This window comes from Meriones unguiculatus, chromosome 15, assembly GCF_030254825.1.
Source record: "Meriones unguiculatus strain TT.TT164.6M chromosome 15, Bangor_MerUng_6.1, whole genome shotgun sequence".
NCBI lineage: Eukaryota > Metazoa > Chordata > Mammalia > Rodentia > Muridae > Meriones > Meriones unguiculatus.
The window spans coordinates 31,732,962-31,740,587 of record NC_083362.1 but is presented as its reverse complement, the minus strand read 5'-3'; positions in this window follow the sequence as shown (position 1 = coordinate 31,740,587).

Sequence of the window (7,626 nt, the reverse complement as noted above, 5' to 3'; positions counted from 1 at the left end):
TCATTTGTGTATACGAGAGCTACTGCTTTTTAAATTTTAACCTTCAGATTTAATTCAGCTAGTTCACTTTACCCATCTCTTTTGATTAATTTTGGTTTGAAGCATATTTTCTTAGATATTAAAATGGTTAGACCAGCTTGCTTCCTAGGTCCATTTAATTGGAACATGTATTTTTTTCTAACCCTATACCCTGAGGTAATGTCTATCCTTGATGATGTTGAGATGTATTTCTTGTATGCAGCAGAAAGATGTTTCTCCATTTGCATCTTCGTAACCATGAGTGTTATCTTTCCAAATTAAAATATTGCATTCTTGAAATTTTTGGTTGCATCAGCATTCAGTTGATAATGGTACAGAACATTCTTTATAGATATGAAATATGCAGTTACCAGTCTGAGCAGAAATGGATACCCATTTTACTTATAATACTTCATTCAAAATTTATTTAGACTTCTGGATTCAATTAATAATTATTGTAGAAGGGAAAAAACTTAAACAAAAATTCTCAGATAAGTGAATAATTCTTGCTGTTTAAATTCTTCTGTTATCTACAACCCAGGATAGATAGCATGATAGGGAAGAATAATTAAAAAGTATAATTATTAAATGAAAAAATCTACAACTTTCAAATTCAGTGAGTTCTGCCTTGGTGAGGGTTCATAATAAGAATGAAAGCTTCTTCACTCAACAAATCACCATGCTGAATTTATGTATATGCAAATTAACTCAAAGCTGACTTCTGGCCACAACACAGTGAAGGGAAATAGGGATTTTGAATTTTCTGCTGCCAGTACTGGAGTTAGGGATTTAGGAAACCTGTGACTACAGATTATGAAGAAACTTAAGGGTATAGAGCAGAGGATGCCATGACACACATGCTCCTTTATGCTAGAAAAGTCTTACAGAAAGTTCAGCCAATGAGATTTCCCTGGCATGGGAACTGCCAAAGAAATCATAAAAATAGTTACATTCAGTTATATCATTTTAAGTCTCTCACAATCATGTATTTATATTGAACAGTGTGTTCTCGTTGCCATATCCTTCCATATTTCCTTGATTATGAAATTAAAAAAAAATTTTTCCCTATTAGCCATTCCTACTCCTCTTTCAGCATTGATATTAGTCTAAGCAATTATGCTCTCTAATAATGCCTGCTAGAGAGTGGCTAGGTTGAAAATATTCTAAGAATCATTCTTTTAACGTATTTCCTATGGCTCCTATGACTTCTTAGACTTTCTGCCTGGAGCTTCCACCTCCCATGCTTACAGAATGGCCTTCCTCAGTTCCTTCAGGTTTTTCTGCAAATAAAGCTTGTCCTTCAGGTTTTCCTAGCCTTTTACAGAAAAACAAACTGTACTTTTGCACTTCTTTAATCATTCCATGTATTCATTTTTACACATTTGTTTATTTATTTATTTTTTGATTGATTTTACTTCCTTGTCATCTTGTTCTGCAAGGAATTGATTTTCATGAGAGTAGAAAATTACAATTATTTTCAGCACAAAATCCCAATTCTGGAGCAACAATGCTATCTTGAATGAATTATTGAGGTAGTTTAAGATTATTGTTTACAATCACCAAATAAAATTCTTAAGGGCTATCACTCTGATTTAGGATTTATCCATTGTATTTATTTTTTAAAAGAGCAATTCATTTAAATAATAAACATTTAAAAGTATGAGTGTTGTAGAGAATGTGAGATAAAGTATATGTAGTCCATTTTCAGGGTGATTTGAATGGCAGTGCTGTGCTTTGAATGTGAAATGTTCTGCTGAGGTTCATGTTTGAAAGGTTGTGGAACCTTGGGATACAGCACTTTTATTGAAGCAGTGGACCACTATAGGCAGGTGTTGAGGGTTTATAGGCTGACTCAATATACTTTTCACTCTGCTTCATGGATGTGGTTTCTATTGCCATACCTTCTGCCTGCTGTCATTTCCTTCTCACCATGATGAACAATACAGCCCTCTAGATTTGTAAGACAAAACAAACCCTCTATCCTATAAGTGGCTCTTGTCAGAGTATTTTACCGCACTAGCCATAAAGCTACTAGATATATGGAAATTAAAAACAAAACAGGTCATTGGGTGAAAAGGTCAGCAGGGTAAATATGAATAACAAGAGGTGTTAGTAACTGTGCACTGGGCAGGAGCATCAGCCATTTAAATACTAAGGTGAGTATGATAACCTAAGGCTCAGGCAGTCCTCACTTGTGTAATCAATTTATCTTGCTATTTTGGGATTGTGGGGGGCTGGTTTCTTTCATCTGCCATTGCCTGAGCATACAGAAAAATTGTTCAATAGATTTTTGTTGTAGAAATGAAATAGCACCAGACAAGAAGTACCATCAGAAAAGAGCCCTGGTGTTGCGAGTGCTATTAGCTAGATGTTAGACATGTTATTTAGTCTGACTTTGCTAGGCGTTGGTATCTTTATGCATAAAATGAAAGTGCTGGACTTCATAATTAAGTTCTTTCAAGCTATAAAATATTCTATAATTTTAACTGCATATATATGAGTGGAGGCATGCACACACTTTCATCTAATGGAAATAAAGATATACTCCTTTAAAATTTCCTTTGCAAATGTATTTTGGTTAATATAGCTGCCATCAATTTGGCTTATAAAATAGTGTTTTCAATGATCTTTTAGCATGATAGATTAACTTTTATGTTCCTAAAGCCATTTCCTCTGAATGCTGCTGAATTCACACTTCACTAATGGCAAGGATCCGATTAGAACTAATTTCACAGTGATTCTTTGACATTTTCAAACACAGAAATATGTGTACTTTTTTGAATAAAAGTCAGAGCACATCATAAATTGTAAAAGTTACTATTAAAGTTCAGTCAAATATTGGCTAGTAGTTATGAGAGTAAAAGTGCCTGAAATACTAAAGTTGCAAAGAAGTTTCCTATAATCTCCTCTGTTTTTACCTTTCTTCTTTCCATCTCCTTTATTTCTCTTCAATTGCATCTATGAAATCTCTGTTCCTAGAATTTGGTCCCTTTCATCAGATGCTTTGTCAGTTCTTCAGCTTTGTTATTTAACAGGTCTTAAAATTAAAGAATTGGTAGTGTCTAATAATATATATCAATAGTTTTGCCCATCAAATAGGAAGATAAGGCAGAATCTTGATCCAGTGTACAGGGTCTGCAAAGAAAGGAATGCAAGTTCCAAGTGAGCTTCCACTGAGCAAACAAAAGAGAGCACCACTGTGTATAAAGGGTAGATGAAAAAACTTTCACATGTCAACTTGCCTAGGTTATAACACTAAGTTTATATTAGAATGCTACTCTGGAAACATTTCACTGAAGGCAGTTTTTGATAACTGCTTTTTGAGGTAGTAGACAGTAGGTCCTTCAAAATGTGGATGGACCATACCAATCATTTGAGGATTCTAAGAGAATAGATAAATATCCCCAGAGGAAAACATTGCCTCAGTATTGTCCATTGACTCAAGACAGCACTGGCTTGCTTTGTGAATTCTGAAATTACTAGTGTTTGTAATCACATGAATGGATGCTTGAAAAGTGTCTCATTTTCTGTATGTATGTGAAAGCTCAGATATAGAAGACAACTAGCAACACATGCTTGTTGAGAAACAATTTTCTGAGATTAACACCACTTATAATTTTAGAGGCAAGCTCTAAAACACAGAATATTCTAAAGGGGGGGTCAAACAATTCAACCTTCAATGAAGTTCCTTAAGCTCAGAAGTTAAATGACTTTCTTCAGGAAGTCCCTAAAACTGAGCAGACTTACTAGTCTTCTTGTTATCGAAGCACATGTGAGCAGTAAAGACTAAAAAAAAAAATCGCCAACAAGTTGACCTTCTTTGAAAAGGCTCAGGCCAACAAAGCCACCTGCAAAGGACTCTCTTCAACCTAAAAACTGCCTTCAGGTTGTGCAGTTTTCTCTCAGTTTCCAGAGTGAGTTGTCATCTATGTTGGCATGGACTTTGACAATAGACTCTCTTTGAGCCATTTTTGTTCCTGTAAGTAGCTGCTCAGCTGTATTTTGTAAGTATGTCCAATAAAAGTCACTGTTCACTAGGTTTGGTGGTGGCTTCGTTAGTGTCCTTGTTCTCATTTGCTATTGGTTCTCTATCTACAGTTAGTAGACATTTGTTCATGTCTCCCCAGGAATAATGCCACACAATAGTGCTTCCTATTAACAGTCATGTTGCCTTAGCTCGTTTGGTATGAAAACCACTGTGGAGAGTGAGATGAAAGCTAAAGATAGACTCTCTGGTCAGGAAATCAGTATGAATGTATATACATAGAACATTTTGCATATATGTATTTATTTATTTATTCAAGGTTCCTAGAGATTAAAAAACCTTTATTCTGGGTTTAGATGTCAAATGGACTAGTTTCTAAATAAAATGCAATGTGACCAACTTGCTTGGCAATCTCATTAACTGCTACTCAGATTTCAGGTATGAATCAAAGGCCAAAAATGTAGTGGGCAGAGAAGAATATTATTTATGCTCCAAGGCTTCTGAAAGTACATGAGACAAAAACACTGCTCCTGTTCTTTTGTTGATATGTGTTTGAAAGATACTAAAATTTCAAAATGCTAAGTATCCCAAGGCACTTTGCTCACCAGCCAGAAAGTTAATGTGCATAAAGGGCTCTTATGAGATAATACTATTTGCACAAAATTTTCACCAAACACACCCACAGAACTAACTCTAGAAAAAAAAAAAGGGAAATAAATAGAAATGAGTTCAGGTCAGATGACCATTGATTTTAACCCCCAAATGTAAATGGAGGATTGTACAAATTTTTCTTAGAATATATAGCTATTCATTGTTTTTCACTATTATATGTAGGATTGTCTTCCCAGATGTTTTTCAAAGATCTTTTACAGTAAATTTTAGAGTTAATTTTCAAAAAAAAAAAATATATATATATAATGAATATGAATAAAAAAATCCACTGCTGGGGTTTAATGTAAATAAAACACAGGTTTTTTAGCAGTTTAATAAAATTTTGTGAAATAGTTTTTCTATTTATATGAAACACCACAGAAAAGTCAAGAGTGTCATACATTTAATTTAACAGATTAAAGACTGCCATTTAAGTAGCTTTGGTGGGTGCTAACTCATTTTTTGAAAATACAAATGTTTTATCTTTTAATCTGCATACATAGATTTAAAATTTTTATTATATCACTGTAATGTAATTTCATGGGGAATTGGTACCAAATATAATTCAGATCTCTTCATGCCAATAATTATAAACTATGAAATGGAAAATATTATTCCAGCATGTGCAAATTCTTTATACTTAGTTAATACTAGGAAAGATTCAGGCATGTATGCTGAAGAAAGCTGAATTTCTAGGGCAGTTTTTTTTTTTTTTTTTTGTTGGGAATTGATAAGGAATAATATGAAATTCTGTTTATAATAATTTGAGAGGCCTAACTTAATGTGTGAACTCAACTGGGTCATGTGTCACCCAGTTATATGATCAAAATTTTTATTCTAGATTTTTCTCTAATGTTGTTTTCTGAAAAAAAGAATGACTAGACATAGTACAGAAAAATGTCCACTTTAGAGTGGGCTGGCTTTGTCCAATCAGTTGAATTCTTGATTTGAACAGAAATACTTAGAGTTTACTTTTAGATTTTCTTTTTTTGTTGTTTTTTTTAACCTTGTCCAGTCCAGTGCATTTTATTTATAAAAATAACAGTAATAATAACAATACCAATGCAATGTGGTTTGAACATAATTTTTTTGTACAGTAGTTCTTTTTTTTTTTTTTTACAATTTTTTCTTTATTAATTACACTTTATTCACTTTGTATCCCCCCTGTGGTTTCCTCCCTTCTCCCATCCCAATCCCTCCTTTCCTCCACCCTCTGCATGCATGCCCCTCCCCACGTCCACTGATAGGGGAGGTATTCTTTTCCTTCCTTCTGATCCTAGTTAATTAGGTCTCATCAGGAGTGGCTGCATTGTCTTCTTCTGTGGCCTGGTAATGCTGCTTCCCCCTCAGGGGGAGGTAATTAAAGAGCAGGCCAATCAGTTCATGTCACAGATAGTCCCTGTTCCTATTACAATGGAACCCACTTGGATACTGAACTGCCATGGGCTACATCTGTGCAGGGGTCTTAGGTTATCTCCATGCATAGTCCTTGGTTCGAGTATCAGTCTCAGGAAAGACCCCTGTGCTCAGATTTTTTGGTTCTGTTACTCTCCTTGTGGAGTTCCTGTCCTCTCCAGATCTTACTGTTTTCCACTTCTTTCATAAGATTCCCTGCACTCTGCCTTAAAATTATACTTAAACCTAAAACTGTTGGTGAAAAATTTTGACAAGAATCTGGTGGTGGGATTAATTTAATTTAATTTGAAATAATGTTATAAAATTGTTAAGTATATTAAGTTGGTGCCATTTACACTAAAAATGAATAAAACATTGTGGTAGAAATTGTTTTATAACATTTGTGGATAAGAAAATATGTCAAGAAAGTAAGAAAGTACTTTTGCTAGTATGATATTTTGTGGCAATCAAGCAACTGAAGATGTCTACAATTTCTGCTGAGTTACAATATTATGAAACCAAATAAAGTGTGAATAAAATAAGCCACTTATATTCATTTAGAAATTTATAAAAATTATGCACAATTTGAATCAGATGCTGAGGCGGTCTTATTAAAGAACATTCTACTACTACATGTAACAATTATATTAAATTAGCAGACAGTTACGAAGATATAATTAGTGCATTGTCTGGAAACAAATCAAAGGGAAGCATATGAGGATGTGTGCATTGATTGTTATAGTTGGACATGTATTGGTTTGTTTTTATACTACTTGTGAATATATGAGCATTTACCATTTTATAAATTGCCGCTTGGCTCAAAGAGAAAAAGTTTGTTTTGAAAATTTGAGGAAAAATTAAAAAAAAAATAGAAAACAAACATTATATAACACTTTTTTTTGTGAGACAGGGTTTCTCCGTGTAGTCTTGACTGTTCTGGAACTCATTCTGTAAACCAGTCTGGCTCTGAACTACCTGCCTCTGCCTCCCAACTGCTGGGATTAAAGCTGTGCATTGGGCTGAAGAGACGGCTCAGTGGTTAAGAGCACTGTCTGCTCTTCCAAAAGACCCGCACCCACATGGCAGCTCACAACTGTCTGTAACTTCAGAGATCTGACATCTTTACACTAATACACATAAAGTAAAAGTAAATAAATTATTAAAAATATACTTTCTGTGTTTTGGGATTAAAGCCATACACCACCATCATCTGGCCTATATAACATTTTAAATGAAGAAAATGACACTTACTACAAAGACTTCAATTTAAGGACATACATGAACATGGGACATATTTCCTGTCATGACTTTAGTTAGTTCATTTGTAAATATTATCTCATGTAATCCAAAGGTCATCTCTTTGATATATATTCTTAATTGACATCTCAAAATAAAGATTTAATGAGGCCAAGGTCAAACAGTAATTAAATCAGAAAGATCAAACTACAGCCACTGTCTTTTAGACTTCAAAACTACGGTTTTATTCACCATTATATTATATCCCAACTTTGAAATAGTAATTTTCTTTGAATCTTCTTTCATGCTTATGAATGGATAAGTTAGAGTGTGTCAAGAGA